This window comes from Suncus etruscus, chromosome 4 (genome assembly GCF_024139225.1).
Source record: "Suncus etruscus isolate mSunEtr1 chromosome 4, mSunEtr1.pri.cur, whole genome shotgun sequence".
Classification (NCBI taxonomy): domain Eukaryota; kingdom Metazoa; phylum Chordata; class Mammalia; order Eulipotyphla; family Soricidae; genus Suncus; species Suncus etruscus.
In genome coordinates, this window is record NC_064851.1 from 1739727 (window position 1) to 1766554 (window position 26828).

General features: G+C 51.7%; 1 protein-coding gene across 1 annotated transcript in view; it reads right to left on the reverse strand.

Annotated features, from left to right (window-relative positions):
• The window catches only part of ATXN10 (ataxin 10), a 78253-nt gene that overhangs the window by 5003 nt on the left and 46422 nt on the right, over positions 1-26828 (reverse strand). The gene's annotated exons all lie outside the window — the stretch shown is intronic.

The following is a 26828-nucleotide window of genomic DNA, read 5'->3' on the forward strand; positions in this document are numbered from 1 at the left end:
GGATTGAAGTCAGTTGTCTCGTGTACCTTCCCTTCCCTTCTGTGCTATTGCTCCAGCCCTTAATTTGATTTCTTTTTCTTTATTGATTTTGGGCCACACCCGGCGGCACTCAAGGGTTCCTCTTGGCTCTGGGCTCAGGAATCACTCTTGGCGGCCAACCATGTGCAACACCCTCCCCACTGTGCTCTCTCTTCTTTGTTTTTTTTTGTTTGTTTGTTTGTTTTTGGCATATCCAGCGACACTCAGGGGCTACTCCTGTCTCTTGGATCAGAAATCACTCCTGGCAGGCTCGAGGGACCATATGGGATCTGGGGAGTAAACTTGGGAATCAAACCTGGGTCCGTGCCAGGTGAGCCATGTGCAAGGCAAATGCCCTACCTCTGTGCTCTCTCTTCTTAAAATGGCAAGACTGGGGTATATTTGCCAAAAGACAAATGTGGGGGAGGGAGGCAGGGCCAGCCCTTTAAGAATTGCACCATGCGGGGGGGGGGGGGGGGGAGGGGGAGGGGAGGGGACTGGAGAGATATGATGAAGGTAGGGCATTTGCCTTGCTTGCAGAAGGGCAGTGCTTCAAATCCCGGCATCCCATATGGTCCACCAAGCCTGCCAGGAGCGATTTCTGAGCGTAGAGCCAGGAGTAACCCCTGAGCGCTGCTGGGTGTGACCCAAAAACCAAAAAAAAAAACAAAAAAGAAAGGAAGAATTGCATCATGGGCCCAACCTAGAACTTTCCAGGTCACTGTGCCAGTTTAGGTGTCTAGAACTTCACTTGCACTTGTCCTTCTAAGCACATGGGAATGATGAGCCCAGCAGGGAGTGTGGGGGTTGGGGGGCCTTGAAGGACATGAAGGTGGGAGGCACAGTAAAGCCAGATCAACATCACCAGGCTCCGTTCTGGCTTCCTGGGGTGCAGAACAGGGGTGGGGGTGGGGTGGGCAGGAACCCCAGGCAGGGCCTAGGACTGGCAGAAGCTCAGCTCTGGGAGAAAAGGACCACGGCCCAAAGACCAAAACTAAACAAGCAGATGATGCGGTGTCGGGAGCATGCAGGGGCGGCTCAGGCCAAGTGCCAGAGCCCCGTCAGACGTGGGCAGCTGCCCCAGTTGGCAGTGCCCGGGCTTGGCGGGCTGGTGAGCAGTAAGGGAGAGTGGTAAGCAAGCTGGGCACAGCACAGTTGGGGAAGCTGTTTGTTTGCTTTGCCTGAGGTGCTGGGGATGGTCGAGGGGAACTACACCAGTGATCACTAAACCGAGGGGCACCACACTGCCGGCAAGTCTCGCAGACAGCAGGGGGCAGCCTGACCCCTGAGCAAGGCCCTGGGGGCACCAGCCAAGGGGGTTCTGGCTGGCCGGCCCAGCAGGTGGAGTGAACCCCCAATCCCAACCCCAGAGGCACCCTTCATTGACCTCCAAGCACTACAGGCAGGTGTCTGTGCAGGGAATTGATTCTCCCAGTCAGGGGCTCCCCCAATCCCTTCTCTTGGTTAAGCATCTACAGAGCACACATTTTCTTTTCTTTTTTTCTTATTCCTTTTTTGTTGTTGTTGGGCCACACCTGGCAGACCTCAGATTAAATTAGCTCAAATTACTCCTAACAGGCTTAGGGTACCCTATGGAATGCTGAGGATCGAACCCAGGTTGGCCATGTGTAGGGAAAATGCCCTCCCCAAAGTGCTCTTGCTCTGACCCCAACGGGGGTGGGGAGGAGACAACACACACATTCATCATGAGCTTCAATATCCCGGAACGTGAACTTATATAAGCCAGCCAAAAGGTTGACTGCTGTGTGTTTGGACTTTAATTTTCACCAAAATGGGATGTTCGGGCTTATTAACCCCCAGGGAACTGGATCATCAGACAAAATTAAGATTCAAATATGAGGGCCTCTGTGGGCAGTTATTTCAGTATTTTTTTTTTTTTTTTTTTGGTTTTTGGGTTATACCCGGCAGTGCTCAGGGGTTACTCCTGGCTGTCTGCTCAGAAATAGCTCCTGGCAGGCACGGGGACCATATGGGACACCGGGATTCGAACCAACCACCTTGGGTCCTGGATCGGCTGCTTGCAAGGCAAACGCCACTGTGCTATCTCTCCGGGCCCCCAGTTATTTCAGTATTGCAGGGAAGTCCAGCCTTGAATGGGAGCGTCTTAACAGGGAATGAATTTTCTCTACCTGGAGGTCAGAGTCAGGTCGACTTAATTTAATTCACGGGCCCGGAGAGATAGCACAGCGGCGTTTGCCTTGCAAGCAGCCGATCCAGGACCAAAGGTGGTTGGTTCGAATCCTGGTGTCCCATAGGGTCCCCCGTGCCTGCCAGGAGCTATTTCTGAGCAGACAGCCAGGAGTAACCCCTGAGCATCGCCGGGTGTGACCCAAAAACCAAAAAAAAAAAAAAAAAAAAATTTAATTCACATTGGTCTGACCTATTTATGAGTGCCCAGGGTGCAACCCCTCACCCAACCACCCAATCCCTACCCAATGGCTCAGCAGAAACTATAGGCAATGGTGGGCAGGAATGAGTCCAACAGAGGTGACCTTTCCCCAGAGTGGGGACACAGAAAGGGGCCTTTTCAGTTCAGGGACTCCCGGGTAGGGGGCTGTGGAGGGTGCCTCTGCCTCTCTCCACACAGGGACGCCCAGAGGATGCCTGCTGCAGGACACTTGGCGAGGCTGGTGTGACTTGCTCACTCCCACACCCTGGGGGATAGCCAAGAGTGATCAGGGACCAGGGTGAGAGCATAGTGAGAAGGGCGCTGGCCTTAAATGTGGTCAACTAGGGCTTCTTCCATGATTCCGCCCGCCAAATCCCACCAGGAGAAAGCCCAGAGCATCACCTGATGTGGCCACAAAAATAAATAAATAAATAGGCAAAAAAATGAACATTAGATCACACGACCCCTTCTAGGATCAGTTGTTTTAGAAGCTATTTCTAGGCCGAATCACACAGCAACCGTAAGGGACACAACTTCTTTAGATCCAGTTCTGGTCAGAGCAGGGAGAAAGCAACACATATGGAAACAGACTTCAGGAAATAGAGTTTGAAAGAAACAAAAGTAATCTAGTCCCAAGCCACTAACTCGATCCCGGTGCGGATCGAAAGATCATGATGGTGGGCCTGGAGAGATAGCACAGCGGTGCTTGCCTTGCAAGCAGCCGATCCAGAACCTAAGGTGGTTGGTTCGAATCCCGGTGTCCCATATGGTCCCCCGTGCCTGCCAGGAGCTATTTCTGAGCAGACAGCCAGGAGTAACCCCTGAGCACCGCCGGGTGTGACCCAAAAACCAAAAAAAAAAAAGAAAGATCATGATGGTTTGGAAGAGAAGTTCAACAGTGGGCCACAGAGCCCAGAGGGCCGACTCCTGCAAGGCAAATGCCCTACCGCTAGGCTATCTCTCCAGCCCTGACTATTTTTATTTGAAACGGCATTGCCACAGTCTCTGGTGAAAGTCCCCATAGCCACGTTACTTGATGCAACAATACAAACACCATCTTGGTTGACCTCGATGGGCCACACGCTGAGCTACCCCCCACCCCCAGCCCTTGTGGGAGGTTCTGTCCGCTGCCTCTTTCTGTTGGTGTCAAACCTCTACGATTCCCTCCCTCCTGGCACCCGAAGCACCCCTCAGCTGTGCAGAAAGCTCAGTAGGGTGACGCGTACAAAGGGGCTTTTCAAGATCAGGAAGAGTAAAAGGCTCTTCGAGCACAAAGAACAAAGTGATCACGGGAGAAAGAACTGTTCTGCTCTCGACCTCCAGAATCTGGCCAGATTAACTAACTTTTCTTTAACAAACCTCTGCCTCTGGGTGTCGGGCCATTTTCTCACGAATCCTTCCCCTGAGCAGATACAAGGCGCTGTTTGGAAATGCGAACGAAATTAAGGCCCTGCCTCTGTTCTGGGCTGAGAAAGGCTCTTGTTTCGGAGAGAACCGAGCGAGGGAGGCCCCCAGTGAGGGGTTTCTGGGCGCAGGGTCCGACCACGTAGGCAGCCTCTGAGGGCCAGGGCACCCATGTCAGCAGGAGGGGACAGAGACCGGGAAAAGGCTCTGAGGTCGCCAGCAGATCCTTCCAGAAGGGTGTGTATGCGTGTGAACACTCTGACCCTCACACACATCCCGTGGGCTCCTACTGATGCAGTCGGGTCCCACGAGGCAGAAGACATCTTTCTAGAAGTGCAGTGGCCAACCTTGTGGGCTGCAGTGACAGCGCAGTGGGGAGGGTGTTTGCCTTGCACGTGGCCAACCCCGGTTTTATCCACGGCATCCCAGAGTCCCTTAAGCCTGCTAGGAGAGTTTCTGGAGCACAGAGTCAGGAATTAACCCTGGGTGTTGTTGGGGACTGACTTGTTTGAGGCCATTTTGCTATTCTTTCTGCCATAATCCAGCCTTTCACCTAAAGGCTACATGCAGTCTTGCTGTAAGTTCTTGGGCCAAAGAGAAAGGAAAATGCAGCTGCAAAGTATAATTAATCTTTTAGCCCGGAGGAGAGCAACACAGCCCAGTACCATTCCCAGAAAAGAGGCCTTACTCCCTTAACCATATCCCTGAGTTTACAAGACATTCATTATTGTGTATATGCTACATTGTCTGTTCAAGATCACTGAGGCAAGCACATCTTGCACCACCTCCTGATAGTCAAGCAATTAGGAATGCAGCTAGAAGGTCACAAGATGTTTCCATGGATACTGCAAGAAGTATTGCCCACTTGCCTTATTTGGAATAATGAAGTAATTTTCATGCCAAAAGTGTGATTGACATCACCCTTGTACTGCCCCCTTCTCCTTCTCTATATAAGAAGGAGCTGTAGCCAAATAAAGTTGCCCTTGAGCAGTGAGACATTGCCTTGGGTCTTTATTATTAACCTCTCTCAGAATTTTTACAGTGTGGTTGTGCTTCTACCCAGCAAAATAGGAGTGCGGTTGTCTGAGAAGTCTTCCCAGCTAATTCCTGCTGGCCGGGCCCCCCTGGGGGGCTTCAGGACCCCGCAGGGTGTGACTCAAAAAAGAAAAGAAAAACACTAAAAAAAGTTTCTCACGTTGCCTGACCTATTATCACCTTTTTAGGGAGAAAAAAAAATTCACTCAATCCCCCTTCCTGGGAAATCTACTTCTGGAAGTAGTAGAAACACACCCCCAACAGCACTCGAGGCTCAGGGGGTGGTGCTATCCACTTGGGGGCCCCTGCTTCAGAGTGCCAGGGAGGAAGGGGGCAGAGGGCCAGGACCACACTTGGAGCCATTTGTCAGGCCAGTCGGTCATTGAAGATATGACTAGCCAGAGCCGGAGTGACAGCACAGTGGGGAGGGCATTTGCCTTGCAGGTGGCCAGCCGACCGGGGTTCAATCTCGTTATCCCATAGGGTCCCCCAAGCATTGCCAGGAGTGATTCCTGAGCACAGAGCCAGGAAGAACCCTTGTACACTGCCAGGTGTGCTGCCAAAACAAAAGCAAAAAAAGGTGTGACCAAGGCAACTGTCAGACATTTGGACACGAGCGAACAGCCTGGCGTAGGGAGAACCCAGGGTGAGGTCGAGAGTGAAGACCTCGTGCTCCTGTGGCAGGACCAGCAGCTTTTTGAGACCCCAGCAGCCTAACACAGAAGGTAAAGATGGAGTATCCAAGACCAGCAGAAGATTGAGAACAAGCTGCTTTCAGAACTTCCTGCATCTGGGTTACCTCCAAAAATTTAACTTTCTCCTAGGCCCTCGATGGCGAACCTATGGCACAGGTGCCAGTGATGGCACGCAAAGGCCTTGCAACTGGCAATTAAGATATGCCGGTGTCTGCTTTGCAGCTCACCTGGCAACAAGGCCGGACTGGGCATTGGAAGGACCGGGCATTGTGCGGCAGTTTGGGCACTCGGGCTCAAAAAGGTTAGCCATCACTGTCAGGACCTAGGCTAATTTCTTGACCCAATTTTCATCGGTCACTATAATGCTGGTTAAATTGTGTCTTATCTGTATGGACCTTACTGTTTTGTTCTAAGCCCCACTGCAAACACAAAATTTTGTATCTAACTTTAGTGCTTTAATATTTGTTTACACAATTCTGAGGAAATGCATGTTAAGAGTTTTGGAAGTTCTCAGCTATTCTAGTCAATGTTTCCCAGTTGCTATGATGTTATATTGTGTATCTTACATAGCAGCTTATTTTTATTTATTTTATTTATTTATTTATTTATTGGTTTTTGGGTCACACCAGGCAGTGCTCAGGGGTTACTCCTGGCTCTGTTCTCAGAAATCGCCCCTGGCAGGCATGGGGGACCATATGGGATGCCGGGATTCGAACCACCTTCTTCTGGATGTAAGGCAAATGCTCTACCTCCAGGCTATCTCTCCGGCCCCGCAGCTTATTTTTAAACTGTATTATCTGCAGCAAGGTTCTTGTGATTTTGTTTAGAGCCGCTTATGAAAAGAAACTCAGATGTTCTAGAGTTGTCAATAATGCTTCTGTAATAAGACAAAAAGGTGGAGAACGTGAGGATCCCCTCCCCTGACTTCTTGTTTATCCCACCTGGATGGTCGGGTAAAGGAGGCTGACTTGAGGGGAGAGAGGGATTAAGGAGAGTTAGAGAAGATAGAATCGGCAAGGAGAGTCAGCAGTCATCAGCAGGGAGGCTCGTGGAAAAGCTGAAAGGAAGCCAGAGGCAGACGGAGCCAGAGAGCCAGAGAAGGAGCGGAGAATTGGCTGCTTGGAAAAGGCTTCGCACAGAGGCCGTGTGAGGAGGTGTACATGGCGGGAGGGGCCGTGAAATAAAGCCGGCTGACTCCTGGAACTTCATCTGACTGCTTTGGGAATTTCTCCGCCTGTCACCCTGATACCTTCATGTTGACTTAGATTTGTGCCTTGACTGGTTATCGATGGATCCTCAGAGCTCCCAGAATGAGAAATAGATTCCCATTCCCTTATCCCCTCGAAACGGGAAGCGAACCTGGTGATATTTATCCGCGGCAAATAATCCACACAGACAGGAGAGTAAAAAGGCAAGAAGGTCGGACGCAGAATCCTTTGTCAGCCTTCTAGCAGCTCCCAAACTCCAGAGCCTCCCAGCTAGCTGTCCCAAAAGACTCTCGACTATTTATTAAGCTCTCCCCAGCGCCATCATCTGGAAGGTCATAGGTGGGACAACAGGCAGAGATAAAGATTTTATAGAGAAATATTATAAAGGCTTCCATATATAACACATTCAGACCCTCCAGGCCATAGGAGCCGCAGGAGCCAGACCTATTTATGTTATTTATGTTGTTTATGTTAAAACAACAGACAGCCTCCTCCTGCCAAGTGCCACAAGATCCAACTCAGGGGCTGGAGAGATAGCATAGTGATAGGGTATTTGCCTTGCATGCAGCCAACCCAGGACAAATGGTTTGGTTCCCAGCATCCCATATGGTTTCCCAAGCCTACCAGGGGCGATTTCTGAGCAGGGCCAGGAGTAACCCCTGAGCATTGCCAAGTGTGACTCAAAAATTAAAAAAACCAGGGGCTGGTGCAGAGGCACAATGGTAGGGTATTTGCCTTGTTTGCCTTGACCTAGGACAGACAGACCGTGGTTTGATCCCCCGGCGTCCCATATGGTCCCCCCAAGCCAGGAGCAATTTCTGAGCGCATAGCCAGGAATAATCCGAGCGTCACTGAGTGTGGCCCAAAAACAAACAACCAAAAAAATAAAATAAAATAAAGAAAAACAAGAAAAACAAGATCCAATTCGACAGAGCTATACTCCCGGGATAGGCTTGGTAAACTGAGTCTGCACACACACAGACAACGCCAGGCAAAGAAGTTGGGCACAGCTATACCAATTTCCAATTTTTATATGGAATAAAATAACCATGGGGGGAAAATAATTATAGAGGCAGCTTTTAAGCTGCATGTAAGGCGCATTCCTCTGGGCCTGCTGGCCATTTCGGCCTCGTTCCCACCCCTCCTGTGGCATCTCCAAGGTCACCCCAAGAGGCCTGGACAAACAGCCCTCGGGCCAGAACACAGTCGGTCCTTAATTTTTAACCAGGTGACAAGATTCCCACCTCTTGGGCAGTAGGACGAGCTCCCAGCTGCTGATAAGGCCTGGGAAACTGTCCGTCAGTCTGTCCCCGCTGCTCAATAGAGGGCCACCCCCGCTAGCCTGCAATGAGCTGCAGAAGGAGGAAGGGAGCCGACAGGTCAGTTCTGGGGAACTAACCTCTATCCCTTCTCCCCTCGTCCTGGAAATGCGCCTGAAGGTCCTGGACCCACCCAGGTGCAGGGTGTGATGAGGGAGAACACACACACACACTCAGACACACACATGCAAACATGCACATGCCGCTCACAGGAGCCCCTCCTCCAGGCAGCTCTGGCTCGTCCCTGCCCGAGAAGGGAAAAGTGATGGTGAGAGTTGGAGTCCATAGTCACATGGTTCCCAGGCTGGAGGCTGAGTAAGGGGCAAGACCCTTCCATTCGAGTTGTGAGATAGATGATCCTAGCTCGAGGAGACACGGATTCAAAGGTTTTGGTTCTTATTTCTGGCCGTTATTTCTGGTTCTTAGATCACAGTGGATGGTGAGGAAAATATCGGCCGAGGGTGGGCTGTCCAGGTCACGCAGAAGACACCCCAGGCTCTGGGGCTGGGGGAGGCCTCCCGTGTCCAGACTGACCGGCCTCCTGTTCCTCTCTGAGAACAATCAAAGGCTCCCTTTGCCCCCAAACAACTTTCTTTCCGCTGACCACTGGGCACCCTCTCTCTGAACACACAACTGGGAAATCCAGAATATACTGCTCTGAGCAGCCATAATGGAGAACAGGGAAGAGAAAACCAACACGAAGGGTTTTGGGTCTTCAGTCCAGCACCTGGGATTCCTGCTGCTGCCAGCCAGCAGCCCTGACCATCACACGAGTCCCAAGGCCCAGCCTTAGGGTTCAGACCCAGTTGGTCTTCCACCCTGATTCTGCAGCAGGCAGATTTCACTCAGTGGTATTTTTCAGAACACGCGTCCGTCTGTCAGATCCTTGTCCTCTGACTCACCTAGTCTGGGACACACTGGTTTCGAGTGAAGGGCTTGTAGATCCACACGAGCTCTGCAAACACCCTGTCGCCCCCAAACAGAGCGTCTCAGCACCTGAGGCTCCCTGGGACCCCCACCCAAGACAGTATTTGGGGAAACCAAATACTCTGTTGAGGTTGGGGGTGAAGGGGTCCATAGTGCACCTCCATGCCTGCTCTCTTGCCCCAAGCCTCTTCCCACCAAAAGCTCGCACTGACCCACTCTATTGGGGGAACCTTTGGGGCACCTGGCTCTGGACAGATGGGCTAAGGCTGTGACAAAAACAACAGCCTTGACTCTGTGAACCGGGGTCCCATTTCTGCCACCTCACATCAGGCAACTGGTCTTGAGCAAAAATGACGCACTATCTTTCTCTGAAGACATGGGGAGCAGACTCTGAATTGGGGAGAAACAACAGGTCTCAGTCACCGAGAATGAGCGGGTCTTAAGAGGGGGTGACAAAAGCTTCCAGAGAAGGCCCTCCCCGCCCTCCCGAATCCAGGACTTTGGTTTCTGTCCGAGCTGGAAACGATTTCTCTGAAGCCTTTTTCCTCCCTTTCTTCCCGGGTACTGCTGAGCCAGACTCCTACCTGGTATGAGTCCAAATGAAGGGGCTTGGACACTCAGGGTGCCAGAGCCAGACTGGGGCACCTGGCCTGGCAGATGGGCCCGAAGGGTTAGAGGTCAGGCCCAGTGACACAGGGATGCCCGGGTGTGACGATCGATGCGGGGGTGGGGGAGCGGGGCACACCAGGCACATGCTAGCACCTAAGCCCAAAAGGCTCCAAAAGGACGGATTCCAGCCCAGCTCATCTCCATGTCCTCTGCCCTGGCCCACCATCTTTTCTTAGACCCACAGCTCAAATTATGTGCTGAAAGATGTGGCAGTTTTGAGTAGGGGAACATAAGGCGTTTTTTAGGCTTTGGGGACTCTCGTGGGAGGGAAAATGTATGCATTGCACAGGGTTGGAAGGGACCAGGGACATCTGGCTTCAGCCTCTAACTCTACAGATGATGCTGGCAGTAGAAGGTAAGTCCAGTGTCATAGGTGATCCAACACACACACACACACATATCACACACACACACACACACACACACACAGATCTGGTATAAAAGTGCAAGAGCCTCGTGTTTAGGAGTACTGAGCACAAGCACCGACGTCAGACAATCAATGCATCATCCTATGTCTAAAGAAACAGGTATTGATTTCAGGGTTTTAAACATGAATCGTCTTATAACACAATCGTCGCCTTCAGACTATGAACCTCTGCTAATCCTCACATTCCTGGGTCTGACTCTCCCCAGCTCCCTCACGGATGAGAAGCCCGAGGGACTGGGTGCTTAATGAAGAGTTTAAAATCTGGAACGATGATACAAATTCCAGAGTTCACACAAGTTCCAGGCACGAATCTTCCGAACAGGAAGTGACGCGTGTCAGGCTGGCTTGAAGCCTGATCTTCTGCACCCGGAGCAAAATCCGGGAGCTTCACCTGTCCTGCAGGGGTCCCATTTGGGATCTTCCCAAACCTCGCAAGCTCTGGCTCCTGCAGGCTCGAGTGCTGCTGGGTTCGATGACCACAGCCACCCTGGGCCGCCAGGTTCCTCGGTTTCTGAACAAAGCCCTGAGAACCCAGGCAGGTCCACTTGCGCACTTGCTGGTTCAATCTTCCTTGCAGCATTCCATATGGGCAAACTCTGGCATGTCCGTGTCTTAAATCCCCTTTGAATGAAGCAGCATCTCCAGTGCCCGCCACGTGGTCGGCCGGTTGGTCACTGTCACAGACTCAAATGCCACTAGTAAAGTTCAAGAAGGGCTGGAGCAGGCCCAGAGAGATAGCACAGCGGCGTTTGCCTTTTGCAAGCAGTCGATCCAGGACCAAAGGTGGTTGGTTCGAATCCCGGTGTCCCATAGGGTCCCCCGTGCCTGTCAGGAGCTATTTCTGAGCAGACAGCCAGGAGTAGCCCCTGAGCATCACCGGGTGTGGCCCAAAAATCAAAAAAAAAAAAAAAAAAAAAAGAAGGGCTGGAGCGAGAGCACAGCATAACCATAGGGTCCCCTGAGCCTACCAGAAGTGATTTCTGAGCTCAGAGCCAGGCGGAACCCTTGAGCACTGCCAGATATGGCCCCAAAACTAACAAAATGAAATCAATAAAGCCTAAAATAAGAAAGGTCATCAGGCGCATTCAATACCACACAGACCCTGAAGGATAGCGCCGAGGCGGCTGATGATTTTTCCCTCAGACACCAGCTAACTTGCCTCCACAGGGCTGGATTTTCTTTTCTTTTCTTTTTTTTTTTTTTTTTTTTTTTTTTGGTTTTTGGGCCACACCCGGCGGTGCTCAGGGGTTACTCCTGGCTATCTGCTCAGAAGTAGCTCCTGGCAGGCACGGGGGACCATATGGGACACCGGGATTCGAACCAACCACCTTTGGTCCTGGATCGGCTGCTTGTAAGGCAAACGCCGCTGTGCTATCTCTCCGGGCCCAGGGCTGGATTTTCAAGTCATACTATTACCATCTATCACAGCCGAACACGCCATTGCGGCACAGGCAGTCAAGGGAACAGACACGGCTGCATCTCCCAGGCAGACAACCAGAACCAGGCCACGTCTTGCCTTGGATCCTTGCAGCAAGCACGGAAAGTGAGCGCAGGGACATGGCCCCAATGCCAGCCTTGCAGGTACCCCTGGCAGCATCCAATAAGATTCTCGGCCCTATGCACAGTGGGAGTGAGGCTGAGACACGCGGGTTCTCCCAGGCATGAGGAGCAAGAAGCGTGACCTGGGCGGGCGACGGGGAGCTTCGGGACACAGGCAGGTGTGGAGGGCGTGGGCCGGGGCACAGGCAGAGTTAATCCGCGATCTGTTTTCACAAGAAAAACCTGACCTGCCTTTAAGCACCGTGATCTGAAAACAATGCAAAGACTCCATCTGGGAGTGGGGCAGGGGCCGGGGATTGGCCGGTCCTGCTCTCATGAGGAAAACAGCCGAAACTCAACAGTAGCCCTGGTGACACACGAGGCCGAGCAGAGCCGAAGGCATTAATCATCAGTCAGGATAATAAAGGGGAATATGCGAGCACTCTCCCAACTGTTTACCGCGTGTATTTTTCTTGGAACAGAAACGCATTTTATATATTACATGAACCTGTTAAAAAAACATACGCACACACATACCAGGTAAAATATTTGAACACATACTCCATAGCAAGAGTATTAAAAACATGAAATATTCCATCATCATAAAGGAATTCCGGAGTTCACACAGGTTGAAAACACCCACCCCACGCCAGCCATGGAAACGAACCCCACAACAAAAACTTCAAACTGCGCTTCCTGCTAACCGGGTCATCTTCATGATCATAATGGGAGATCTGGGAGGTAGTACGGTGTGAGAATCTTCTGGAAGTTTGCTGGCTGGCAGGGGTAGGGGAGGGGGGAAGGTCGTGCCCATCAGGAGCAGCAGGGTTAAGAGCAAGTAGAAAGATGTAAGTCAGATATTTTCCACATGATCAAAGTAGCTCTTCAGTTTATCTGAGGTCGCCAATGGGCCAATCATTCAAGAATGCTGTAAACCATTATTCTGCACATGGACACACATGTCAGACATACATGAATAACTCAACAAAAGGTGTTCAAGTCAAGGGGCCAGAGGAATATAGCACAGCAGGGAGGGCATTTACCTTCCACGCCGCCTACCCCGGTTCAATCCCCAACAGGGTACCCCAAGCCTGCCAGGAGTGATCAATACCTGAACGTTATCAGGTGTGGCAAAAACAAAACAAAAACAAAACAAAACCCACAAATAAAATTCATTCACCAAGAAATTCTGGGCATAATGACGCATGAAAATTAAGAGCCAGGAAAGGGACCATCTTAAAACAAGCAACTGCAAGAAGACTTGCGCTTGTCCTAGGATCCCTGCCACGTCCCACAATGATACAATCAGTAAGAAAATGCCTCTGCCTTCAGAGGGGCAGCGGCTAGTCTGGGGGAGACTGTCCCCTTTTGTAGAAATCTGTAAAATCCCTCACTGCAGTTAATCACAGTAAGCTGCAGGGTTGCTGGGCTTCTGTAGGTTACTGCTCGGCTATTGAAAGGCTATAGAGGCCCAACGCTGTCAAGGCCGGTGCTGCAAGGTTCACAGGGGCCCGTGAGGCTCGGCTGCTGAGTGGAGCCTGATGCCCACTCAGGGACGCCAACTAGTAGCGACCACCCAGCCAGGACGGGATTGCGAGAGAGAGAGAAGCAGAAATCAAGTATCTTTTTCATTCCTTCTGGAGTCTTGGGCCTGCTACCTCCACCTACCCTCCTGCCTGGGGGGTTCTGAGAGAGGGAGAGATCGATGGAAGGCCAGGGTTCAAGAAAGAAAGAAAACGGAACAGGCAGCCTCTCTCCGATGCTTGATGCTTTATGTCTGGCCCTCTGCGGACCAGCAAGTTCTGCTCTAGTCACTCTCCCGGGGCCCTGCCCAAGTTCAACTGTCCTTATAGTGGAGTATCCAGGGACGTTTCCAAGTCCAACTGTCATACATCAACAGTCCCCTATCACCAATGTCTTCAGATGTTTTAATCAAAATGTCTTTTCTCGGGCCAGAGCTATAGCACAGCAAGGAAGGTGTTTGCCTTGCTGGCGGCCAACCCAGGTTCAATCCCCGATATCCCATAGGGTCCCTTGTGCCTGCCAAGAGTGATTTTTGAGCACAGAGCCACCAGGTGTGGCCCAAAAACCAAAAATAAATAAATCTCTCCATTCAGCATGAATTTCCATCTTCTGCAGTATAAATACTGGGGTTCCCTTCTTGCTCCAATTCAGTCTGGGAGCATGAGACGGAGCACTCTGAGAGTTTCAATTCAGGATGCCTGAATGAGCAGTGGCCTAGCTTTCCTGCTTTGCCACAGTGAGTTCCAAAGTCCTCAGACCCCACCAATTCTAAGAAAAACTGAGCGTGCCCAACGGCAGATGGGCTTTTCTGGAAGGAAACACTTTTGTTTCTATTTTTGTTTGGGGGCAATACCGTGTGGTGCTCCCCTGGTCGTTCCTCCTAGCTCTGTGCTCAGGAATCACTCTCAGCAGTGCTTGGGGTCCAGATGGGAGTCAGGGCTCTCTGGGAAGTGCTCGGCTTTGGCCTTTTGGGACACTGTGAACCTCACCTCGAGGCCTTCATGTCCACAGGCCTCCAGAGCAGTCTGTGACATAGGAATGGCCCAAGTGACTAGACATGTAGCCACCCCTCCACCTTTCGGGACACAGCACCCCCTTTCCTCCAAAGAGCAGACACACCCGTGTGCATCAGACATGGCGGCTCTGAGAACATTTGGAGCTTTTCCTTGGAGCGTTTTTCTGCTCTGTCCCAAGACTCCACTGTCATGTGCCAATATGTAACTGCTGTCACGGTGGAAGCTTTGTCGCCTGCTCTGAGATCCAGTTGAGCTCGAAGGAAGCCGCCAAAGCCAGGACAGCCCGGCTCTGTGTTCTATGTCTCAATCTTTGTTGGACCTCTTCAACCTCTCTTCCTTTCGGTGGCAGCACCATCCCCCAAGCTGGCACTCACCAGGACAACAGCTTCCTCCCTTCCCTCCCATCTTACTTACTTTTCTCCTTTCCTCCCTCCCTTCCTCCTCTTTCCCTTTTCCTTCCTCCTTCCCTTCTTTCCTTTCTTCCCTTTCCACCCCCTCTCTCCTTCCTCCTTCCTTCCCTCCTTTCCTAACTTCTCAGGAAGCCCCACTAGAAGTGAACGGGATCAGGAATGGCTTGTGAATGAGACATGACAGGCCACCTGCCTCTGTTCAGGCCAAGTCCAGCTGCGTCCCATGTCCAGTCACCAGACACACTGGGTGCTCTCCAAGCCACCCAAGCCACCGGAAGTGGCTGCTTGGACACGCGTCCCAGCCCAGGAAGGAAGTCCACCCACAGCCAACCCTCTGAGGCAGGGCCACGGCCTCAACCATTCCTTATAGCCCACACACCTGTGTCGCATGGCGTGTATGCGGGACACGGGACATGGGGACATAGAGAAGGAGGCGTGGACATGATCCAGGACACTACCCTTCTGGGTCCCTCAGCTCCCGGTGGGTCCCCACGGAACAGAGAAGGCTTTGGGAAGAGTTAAGCAAGCCTGTTTAGAGGCTCCTGCTCCAGAGCCAGGGCAGAGTGGGGCCTCTTGACCCAGACCCACCCACAGCCGACTGTCTCACCCCTCCTAAAGCCAGCTCCCGGCAAAGCTATCTGCCCTCCGATTCCCAGTTCTGGTTGCACCAGGTCCCTCGCTCACACACTTCCTCCTCTCCAGCACGTGGCAGAACACTTGGCACCACCAACTTTTGGAATGAATATGTTTCTCTGGCGCGGCGTTCCGAAAGCACCCTTCAAGGATATGAGATATGCTGTCTTCAGATAAGGATGCGATTTCTAAGGAAGAAGCACGTCCGAGGGTTTTGCAGACTCGGGAACTCAGCAATGATTTACGCCGCCTCTTTTTTGGGAGACGTTCAAATCTCTCTGGGATGATTTAGAAGCCCGGGAAAGCCATCAATTTAGCCAAGACAGTGAGGCTGGAACGCGCACAGCATCAGGAGGAGGTGGGGGTAGAAAGGGAGAGAGAGCGAGGGATGGCACCCTAGGCTTACAGAAACTAGACGTCACATGATGCTGTGCATCAGGGGTCTGCCCTAAACACAAGACCCGATCAACACACACATTCTCTCCATCCCTCTCCAAATCACAGCTCTTGGGAGAGCAGGTGTGTGTGTGTGTGTGTGTGTGTGTGTGTGTGTGTAGGCATGTATGTGTGTGTGCGTGCATTTGTGCAGGTGTGGACTGAAATTCACACCTGGCAACCTAAAAACATCTTCCAGATGGTTGTCAGAGCATAAAATTTGCCTTCACCAAGAGTCTCCCAGGTCGTGGGGCCACACATCAAACTCGGGCCTGAAACGACAGGTGATGACTCGGTTCTATCGGAAAAACTGCTGCTGGGCATAACTAATACTTTTTTTTTTTAGGCCACACCCGTTGACGCTCAGGGGTTACTCCTGGCTATACGCTCAGAAATTGCCCCTGACTTGGGGACCATATGGGACACCAGGGGATTGAACCGAGGTCCATCCTAGGCTAGCATGCACAAGGCAGATGCCTTACACCTTGTGCCACCGCTCTGGCCCCAATTAACACCTTGAATCTGAACCACTCTGCACCAGGAATAACAGAGGCACTAAAGTCTCTCTCTGTCTCTCTCTTGCCACACGTGCTGTTTCTATAAAGGAGACTGGACTTCCTGAGCTCTCGCAGGAGCCCCAAAGGGCCAAAAAGCCTTCAGCTCCCCAGTCCTCAGGGACTCCTTCTGTATGCTTCCCATGAACATGCTTGGGGGATTCTGGAGAGAGGTCGGGCAGGCCCACAGGGTGTTGGGGTGGGGTGGGGGAGCCCTGCATGGCCTCCTGCCTCGCTGTCCCAGAAACAAAGCCCAACACTGAGGCAGAGTTGAAGGCAGAGACTGACATGGGCACATCTCCCCACAGGAATGGAACTTGGCCTTTTTCGTTCCTTTTTTTTTGGGGGGGGGTTTGGGGCCACACCTGTTTGATGCTCAGGGGTTCCTCCTGGCTAAGCGCTCAGAAATTGCCCCCTGGCTTGGGGGGAAATATGGGATGCCGGGGGATTGAACCGCGGTCCTTCCTTGGTTAGCGCTTGCAAGGCAGACACCTTACCTCTAGCGCCACCTCACCGCCCCCCTCTTTAATGTAAATAAAACCTACAAGGTGTTTCAAAGTCTAGTAAAAGCCCTTACAGAAATGCCGTCGGAATGTCCGTGCTTGTCTGGGACAAGAACACCTGTGCTCAAGGGTCCGTCAGGCCACATCAAGCGCTCGAGAAAGGTCAGAAGAGCAAGATTTGAGGCTAGAGAGGAGATGGGGACAGGGCATGTGCAGCCCCAGGATCACCCAGCACTGCGTGCAGAGGGCACCTCTGAGCACTTCAGGAGGGCCCAGGGATGTCTGCACCGCAGGGCTTGGCCTGCATCACATCCTTAGGGCCTCACAGCACTGAGAGGGGCTGGGATTCTCCCAGGCACCAGTAGTGTGAGGCTCAGGAGAGAACCCGCAGCAGGGGAAGAAAGGGGCCCCGTACCCAGCAGTGCTTTGGGTTTTCAGAGCTCTGTCCTCGCTCAATCCTTGCGGGACTTGTGGCCAATGTATGTTTGTATGTATGTATGTATGTATGTATGTATGTATGTATGTATGTATGTATGTATGCATGTGTGTATGTATGTATGTATGTATGTATGTATGTATCAATCTATCTATCATCTATCAAACTATCTATCTACAGGATCAAACCCAGGTCAGGTATGCAAGGTCAAGGTCTCCCCTGCCACCCCATCTGTCTGCTGGGGGATCTGGACCTCCCTGCTTGTGCTGGGGTGTCCAGTGCTTCCCCCACACTTTGTGCTGTCAGGAGCAACTTTTCTCTGTCTCCAGGCTTGGCCAGAATAGGACTGATTTCTGCCTCCTGATGAAATGCTGGAAAAAGTGTCCCCTGCCCTGGGAGACACACTCTCCGGGGGCTACAGAGGGGCCCCAGCCAAAATGGCACTACATGGGGGACAAACCCCAGCCCTGGGGAGCCAAAGGCAGGCACGGGGTGGGGGTGCTGCAGGAAGCAGAAGGTATTTCTGTTGTTTGCTTTGTTGGGGTGGGGGAGGCAGAGGGAGCTGGAGGTTACCAGGGTGGAAATTCCTGGGCACACCCCCCTTGGGGCTCCTCCCTGCACACACCAGTGCCCGCCCGCCTGCCTGCCCGCCCGCAGGCAGCGGTGAACTGTCTGTTCTGGAAGTGCAGGTGCTGGCCCGTCACTGCAGTGAGCAGAGCGCAGACCCAGAGGCTCCAGAAAGCCCTTCAGGAACTGGGTTCCTCCCTCGGAGAACGTTCCCCTATCTCCAGGCACCGACTGTCTGATCTTAGCAGGAGACTCAGCCCAGGGCCCCTCGGCATCCCCCAGCCCCCAAAACTCTGCCATGCAAGTGACTTAGGCCAAGAACTTCCTGTTGGATTTTTCCAGTGGGTGAATCTAAGGCTGTCTCGGAGCCACGCCAAGCAAACAGCGATGAATCATTCCCAGAAATTAGTCTCACGTTAAACCAATTATTCAAATGTCCGAGAGAAACATGAGCCAGCAGCCCGGCCTGGGGAGGATTTGTAACCCAAGCTGGGTCACAATATGGGGGAGCCGAAAAGGACAATCAGGGCAGCGGGAGCAGCGCCTCACACCCGCCAGGTGACAGACAAGCGCCCACCAGGGAGTGTCAGGGCATGGATGCTCAAAACCCTCAGGACTCCGGTCCCACACGTGCGGAAACTGCCTGGCCACAGTGGCTGTCGGAGACACAGGAGCCTATTTTGCAGGGAAGAGCCCAGACGTGGACTCTCCTGCTGGGTTGCTGGGGCGCATGCACAGGCACCTGTTCTTTTAACTATGATTCTTTCTGGAAAGGTCCTGTCATTTGGGGGCTGTAAACAGAACAGTCGCTACTTGAAGAGGCTGAAGGAACAAAAAGGATCCTTAAGCTTTATTTGAAAAACTCATCTCGGGGCCGAACCTGCAGGACGGGTCCTGGATCTCGTGCACGCATGGACCATAACAGCCTCTTAGGCTGAGCAAAATGAGTCAGAGGGAGTGGGGTGGACCTAGACTGATGGCACTCAAATGTGGGATATTAAAAAAAGGTAATAGGGTGCTAATACCCAGAGGCAATTAATGAGGGCCAGAAGTGCAGGGCAATGGGAAGGAAGCTTATCACTGAGCAGGGGATGCAGTGAGGGCAGAGAAGGGAGCACCATGACAGTGACAGTGGAATGAGCACTCTGGACAAGAACTGGGTGCTGGAAGGAGGGAAAGAGAGAGGGATGATGCCCCTTCGGTGACAATATTGCAAACCAGTGTCTAAAAGGAAAAAAAGGAAAAGAAAGAAAAGGGGGAGAGCGAAGAAAGATGTCTGTCCAAAGGCAGCCAGGAGAGCGGGCAGGGGAGGCATAAGGGACACTGGGGACACGGGTGGTGGGAAATGTGCTCCGGTGAAGGGTGCTGGACACTGTATGACTGAAACAAAACCAGCAATAATATTACAACTATCTCACAGTGATTCAATTACATAAGTCTTGGGGCTGGAGCAATAGCACAGCAGGGAGGGCATTTGCCTTGCATGACCCGGGTTCAATCCCCAGCATTCCATAGGGTTCCCCAAGCCTGCTAGGAGCAATTTCTGAATGTAGAATCAGGAGGAAACCCTGAGAGCCACTGGATGTGTCCCCTAAACCCAAAATAAATAAAAATGAAAATTGAAAGGCATTGATAAGAGTCAGGAAGCAAAGTCACCGAGACAGCCCGCTGGCACAACCACCCAATCATCGGGAGGCCCAAATCACCATGTCCGCCCAATCACCGCACCCGCCCAGTCACCATGACCATCCAATCACCCCACTGGCCCAATCACTGCAAGGCCCAAATCACCATGTCCCCCCCCCAAATCACCGTGACCGTCCAACCAATGCAACGGCCTTATCATCAGGAGTGTCCAGGCACTGAGACCACCCAATCATCGTGCTTGCCCGACATTCTGCCAGGACGGAGTATAAGAAGATGCTGGAAGGCCCGCCTGTCTGGTGGACGGACTCATTTCTGGGCCCTACCCTGTGGGGATACCAGGTAGCTGGATGTCACCCAGACAGCAAGGCACTTTGGTGTCACACCGGAAGCCCAAAGGGAGGGGGCCAGAGCCATCCTCCAGTGGGGGATTGCAGGGGACAACCTGGGTCTGATCTCTAGCATCCCAGAGGGTCCCCGAGCACCGCCAGGAGTAATCCCCGAGTACAGGCCTGAGCACTGCTGGGTGTGGCCCCCAGACAAACCTACCAAAAAGAAGCCCCAAGTGAAAAGAAAAGACCAAGGGTGCAAAGTAACCGAACAATTGCCACATCCTTGTGCCACGCACGTCAGCAGTACATGTACCAAGTGTCCAACCAAGCTGAGATTTTCAGGTGCTTGGGTTGGGGGTTGATTGTGAGTTGACACAGGAACATGAAGAGAAATGAAAGTACCAGTGCGCAGAGGCCCCACAGGCTGCTGGTTCCTGGGGCTACTGTCTGCCAGGACAAGCCTCGGAGAGGTGAGCAGGTCAGGCCCAGATTTACACCCCCACTGAGACCAGGAGGAGGAGCAGCGCTCCCAGGCCTCAGATGGGCAGACACAAAACAGACTGACTACCTGGGGGTCAGGGGCTCACAGGAGGACCATCCCCTTGCATCCTGGATCAGAAAACAAAATCCAGGTGGAGGAAGAAGCAGAGAGAAGGAGAGGGAGGGAAGGAAGGGGTAGGAGACGAGGTGAGCTGGAGACCCCCATAGGGACAGAGAAGTGGTGAGCAACTTTGGAAACTGAGGACACCACAGCTCTCCCCAGCCCGGCACTGTCCCCAGGACCCCAACTCTACCCGTGAGTCCAGAACCCATGGCCTGGTCCACACAGCCCCTGGGTTCCAGGTGGACAAACTGGCTCCCAGTGGTGGGACTCCGCCCAATACCTGCCTGCGGGTCACCCCCACCCCAGATCCTGCGGATTCCTCCGCTACAGCAAACATTCAAGCACTCCTGGGTGCAGGCTTTGCTCTTGCCCACACCAGACACTGCCTTGTGGAACCGCTTTACTAAACCTGCCTCTCCACCCCCACCATCCCCCCAAGAATTCCTTGAGCATCAAGCCCTGGACCAGATGCATTTCTGAGCGCCCAGGATCGCGTGTGCTGGTGGGGGCGCAGCAGATGGCACGCACAGACACCGGGGGGGGGGGGGGGGGGGCTTTCCCGAAATACAGGCTCAGTGCCAGGCTGCATGCTCGCTCAGAGCTACAGGCAAGATCCCACACGGCCCAACTGACAGTTGCTGGGACCCAGTAGCGGGTTTGGATCCACATCCATAGTGTGAGATGGCAGGAGGACTCAGGCTCTGGGTGTGAGTCAAATTCCCAAGGAAAGGTATAAAACCAGCATCAGAAATGAGGGTGAGGAGCCCGAGAATGGCAACAAGAAGATTCAAAAGAGCTCACAGGAATGTGTCTTGGATCCCCTGCATTTCTACCTTCTGCCTGGCTCACACTGGTGATGGTAGTGTTCTTTACATGACTGAAACCCAAACACAATCATGTATGTAATCAAGGTGTTTAAATAAAATAAAAAAAAAAGAAATACTGGAGAATCAGGTGTTTAAGAAAGTGATCTATTGAATTGTTTGTATAAAATGTGGCTTGAGGTATATATTGATATAAATTGATATAATTTCAATTTGAAAAGAGAAGGCTCTTATCCACTGCTGGTGGGAATGTCATCTAGTCCAACCTCTATGGAAAGTGATATGGAGATTCCTCCAGAATCTGGAAATTGAGCTCCCATTCGACCCAGCTATTCCACTCCTAGGGATATATCCTTAAGGATACACCCCAAGAACACAAGAATACAATACAAAAACCCCTTCCTCACATCTATATTTATTGCAGCACTATTCAAAATAGCCAGGCTCTGAAAACAACCAAGATGCCCTTCAACAGACGAATGGCTAAAGAAACTGTGGTACATATACACAATGGAATATTATGCAGCCTTCAGGAGAGATGAAGTCATGAAATTTTCCTATACATGGATGTACATGGACTCTATCATGCTGAGTGAAATAAGTCAAAGGGGGAGAGAGAGACGCAGATTAGTCTCACTCATCTATGGATTTTAAGAAAAATAAAAGTCATTTTTGCAACAATCCTCAGAGACAATGAGAGGAGGGCTGGAACTTCCAGCTCACTTCATGAAGCTCACCACAAAGAGTGGTGAGTGCAGTTATAGAAATAACTACACAGAGAACTACCATAAGCATGTGAATGAATGAGGGAACTGGAAAGCTGGTCTGGAGTACAGGTGGGGGTGGGGTGGGGTGGGGTGGGATGGAGGGAGATTTGGGACATTGGTGGTGGGAATGTTGCACTGGTGAAGGGAGGTATTCTTTACATGACTGAAACCTAATCACAATCATATTTGTAATCAATATGTTAAAATAAAGAAAAAAATTTAAAAAAATGTTATTTAGTATCAAAAAAAACACATAAGAAAAAAAGCCAAGGGCCGGAAAGATAGCATGGAGGTAGGGCATTTGCCTTGCATGCAGAAGGACAGTGGTTCGAATCCCGGTATCCCATATGGTCCCCTGAGCCTGCCAGGAGTGATTTCTGAGCCTAGAGCCAGGAGGAATCCCTCGAGCTGCTGGTGTGACCAAAAAACAAACAAAAACAAAAACAAGCCAGGCCGGAGAGAGCACAGCAGTAAGGCATAGCCTTGCAAGGAGCCGACCCAGGACAGATGTCCCCTGACCCTTCCAGGGGTGATTTCTGAGCTCAGAGACAGTGTGGCCCAAAAACCAAAAAGAAAATAAAAAATTAAAATTACTAAATAAGCTCAAGATCAAAACTGTTTTAGATGTGACTGACAGTTCCATAGCAATTTTGGTTTTTTTTTTTTGGGGGGGGTCACACCTGGCAGTGCTCAGGGGTTCCTCCTTGCAGGCTCAAGGAACCATATGGTGGATGCTGGGGATTGAACCCAGGTCAGCCACGTGCAAGGCATTGTGCTATTATAGTTCTGGCCCCATTTCAATTTTTTTTAGCGAGTCCTACTCCCTGACTTAAACCAAGAGCATGTTCGTGTTGAACTGAAGACGCTTCCTGACATCAGAGCACCAGAAACTTGGTTAGACTCTGAAACTCACAGAAAATGGGACCCAGTAGGAGCTACTACTTCCAAGTCAGTACTCCTGCCCCACATGATCATTGTGACCGTTCTGCCTCTGAAGGGAACAAAGAAGATTCAACACAACGGAAGAAATGTCTTGTCTGTCCATCGGCTGTCCAACCATCCGCCTGTCTCTCTAATTCTGTAGGCCGCAGCACCAAGAACTGGGTGGCCCCTGGTTCTATGTGCTGTCACAGAGCACACGCTCCTCTGACCACACAATCTTGTTCTCAAAGCAATTCACAGCCACAGTGAAGATGGCAACCGTACGGGGGGGGGGGGCACATCTTTAATTTATGTCTCTTGGGTTATTTCTGTTAAGCACATGTGCACCTGGAGACCTTACACATTTAACCTACCAGAAAACACATCAAGGAAGGCTTCTCAGAAACCTTGCGCCCCACTATGAATTCCCAAAGGCAATGGTCTCAAGGGGCACTGATTTCGGGGAAGCATATCTTACTGCCACATTGCAACAATCTCAAGGGGTGGGAAGGAAGTGTGACCCTAACACCACCTATAGCAAGCATTAGCCCAGCCGATCGATCACCCAGTCAGCCTCTCTTCCAGAGGTCCCCCGGGGACTGTTTCTGATGGCAGGAAAGATGTCAGACTCACTTGCCTGTACAGGGTCACCGGATCTTATTGAGCAGAGCTCAGGGTGAAAGTGAATTTGGTCTAGTGAAGCCAGAGCGAGGTTTCCTGATCCAAAGTCAAATGTTTGATTGGGGTTGTTGGAGGCACAGAAGGGAAGGGAGGCTGTTTGCCTTGTACACGCAGGCCTACCTTCAGTCCTCAGCATCCCATATGGTCCCCTGAGCCTGCCAGGAGGAACCCGAGCATCCCCCAAAAGTCAAATATACAATCTTCGGCATTTCTAATTGATAAATATCTTTGTTTATTCTGAAGAAGAAAAAAAATCAGTAAAAGGTCCTTTTAGATTTCTGCTGTGCCAACTCGCACAATCCTCTCTTTGATGGATTTCAGGTCTAATAGGTGTTTGCTACTAGGGGGATTCATGTTTTTTTCCTATGTTGTCTCCTCCTCATCCCCAATTCACTTTGGTCTGTTTACTGGCTTTTTGCTTCTCGCTTTTTCTTCTCTCAGGATTGGTAAGCCTTCCTGGCCATACCTGAGCTTTTTAAAACTTCTTGACAGTCTATCTTTAAAGTAGATGCTTTCTTCCACTAACTACAGACCTCCAAGCATCATCTTATTTCCGCTTTATAGGATATTTTAATAGCTTATGAAATTTCAGGGATTGGAGTGATATTACAGTGGGGAGGATATCTGCCTTGCACGGTGCTGACCCAGGCACCCAGTTCGTCCGCCGAGCACTGCCAGGAGTGATTCCTTTTTTTTTTTTTTGGGCCACACCCGGCAGTGTCAAGGGTTACTCCTGGCTGTCTGCTCAGAAATAGCTCCTGGCAGGCACGGGGGACCATATGGGACACCGGGATTTGAACCAACCACCTTTGGTCCTGGATTGGCTGCTTGCAAGGCAAACGCTGCTGTGCTATCTCTCTGGGCCCAGGAGTGATTCCTAAGTGCAGAACACCAAACCAAAACAAAAAAGAAATGTCCATTTTGGGGGAATCAAAATTCTGGTTCTCACCTACACACATATGTATGCAAACATGGCCTTGCAATAAAACGGGCTTAGAGATGAAGGGTTTTCACAATCTTCCCTCCTTCTACCCCAGACCAGGTACATCTTGGTTTCTGGTCTGTTTTCCTCACTCTCAGCTGACTATTCCCTGTTCTGGGCACTGGGACAGAATTCTTACTGTGAAACACCAATCCATCCAAGGTCACTGTGGCCAAGACCTGGAGACTGACCGTGGACATGCCAACCCTCCAAACCACGAGGCTCCGGGAAGACACCACAAAGCCGCAGTCACCCACGACAAGACCCGAGGGAGGGCAGAGTCCCACACCAAGACAGATGGTCCATGCTCGAAGCCCCAGGAGCACACGCCGTGAGGAGTGGCTTGATCTGTGGGTGTCCACTCAGGTGTGCCGAGAGCTGTCATCCTCCCCTAGATGGAAAGTGAGCACTTTCTTGGCAGGGCTGGAGCCAGATGCACCCCACGAAGGCTCCCAGAGTGCAGTGGGATGTATCTGAGTTCAGTTGTGTGCATGCGTGTATGAAGTGTGATTGCATATCATGCACTCTCAGCTGTGCACTCTCTACATAGTACTGGGGCTCCCTGGGTGCCTCCTTCACGCACTTCCAGCCCCCCAAAGGCCCGCACAGACCCAGAGAGGCATGACAAGAAAGAGTGCCGACTCATCTTTATATGAAGAACTTTCAGTTCGTTTTGAAAAAAGCACGATGCCTTTGGGGCAGGAGGTGTAATACCTGTGGGTACTTAGGACTCGCTTCTGCTTCTTTGCTCAGGGGCCCATACTGAGTACTGGGGAAATCAAACCCACATGTAAGGCAAGTGCTCTACCCACTGCCCCATCTCTCCAGCCGCACAGTTTGTCTTTTCTGCAAAAGAATAAGCAGATCTTATAACAAGATGGAGAAACCGGGGGTGAGGTGAGTTAAAAGGGGAAAAAAAAATGGTTAAGCAGCAACAAAGCCAACCAGGCCGTGTGCACTCTAGAGAGGAATTTTAATTTCATTGACTGTAACAGCAACGTGCAGGCTCAGGAAACTGCCGGTGACAGCTTGATTTATGAATTTTGACATATTTCTTGAACCGGGATTACATTACAGAGAAGTGGAATTCGGAGCAAGCCCGATCCTGCCTCTGCTGTTGAGCTTGGAGTCCAAGAGCCGGGTTCGGTGCCACCTGCCTGTGGCCGAAAAAGACACAGGCAGGGTCCGAGGGGGCTGGAGCCCAGAATCACTGAGCTCCAGGACCTGGCTCTCTGCTTTGGAGGAGACAAAACACGGGGCAGTTCAGCTTGGCAAGCACGTGAGTTGGGTGTGACAAGAAAAAATGATTCTTGTTTCGTTTTCTATATGGGCCACACCCACTGGCGCTCGGATATTACTCCTGGCTCTGTGCTCAGGAAACACTCCTGGCAGGCTCGGGGAACCACATGGGGTGCTGGGGACCAAATCTGGGTTGGCCACATGCAAGACAAATGCCCTCCTCGCAGCGCTATCGCTCCTGGCTCCAAAAAAAATGATTCTCTTGTGAAATAAGTGTTCATATCCACTCTTACTTTCTCTCTGTGGCACCCAAGCTGTCTGGAAGGGGGCTGTGTACACAGACTATAGAGGCAACTGCCACTTTCTGCAAACCTGTGGAACCAGAGAACGCACCACCGTGTTGTTTATGCAGAGTGAGAGTCTGAAAGGAAGCAGATCTCTTCATTGTCGGCAAGATGCGAGAGGGGGAAAAACCAGGATCAGAAGATGCTGCTACTAGCCAGGTAGCCGGATTCTCCCCTTCCCAGAAGCTACAGACTCAGGGTGGCTGAGTCATTCCTGTAGACTCATGCCCCAAGGGGACGCCTGAAAGGGCCCCAAAGCCCAACTGGCACCACCCTGGATTCTCTGTCCACTCTGGGATCCCAAGGCCCTACCTATGGCTGGGCTGCTCCCTGGACCCCCCTGGAACGCTTCAGTTTATGTCGGGCAGGATGGTAGGCCTGAAGTTTCCCTGGGAAAAAAACGACCTGGAGTGAAGTGAAGCTGCTCCAGGATGGCTCGGAGAGATGTGGCGAGCTGGGGAGGGCCGGCTGACAGGGCAAAAGAGGGAGACCCACATCTGCATGGGCGTCTGTCCTCAAATGCTGGGAGGAGGGTCGCTGCCGTGTGTGTGTGTGTGTGTGTGTGTGTGTGTGTGTGTGTGTGTGTGTGTGTGTGAGCACATGTGGAGACACAGATGTACATACTGACACATGTGCTATGACGAACCGGCTGAACCAGATTCCCATGTCGGCACAAACTGAGGGGAGAGCGTGAAGGCTAGCGTAGCAAGTCTAGGGGGGCACGAGCACAAGGAGGGAGAATGCTTCCCAGAAAGCCACGG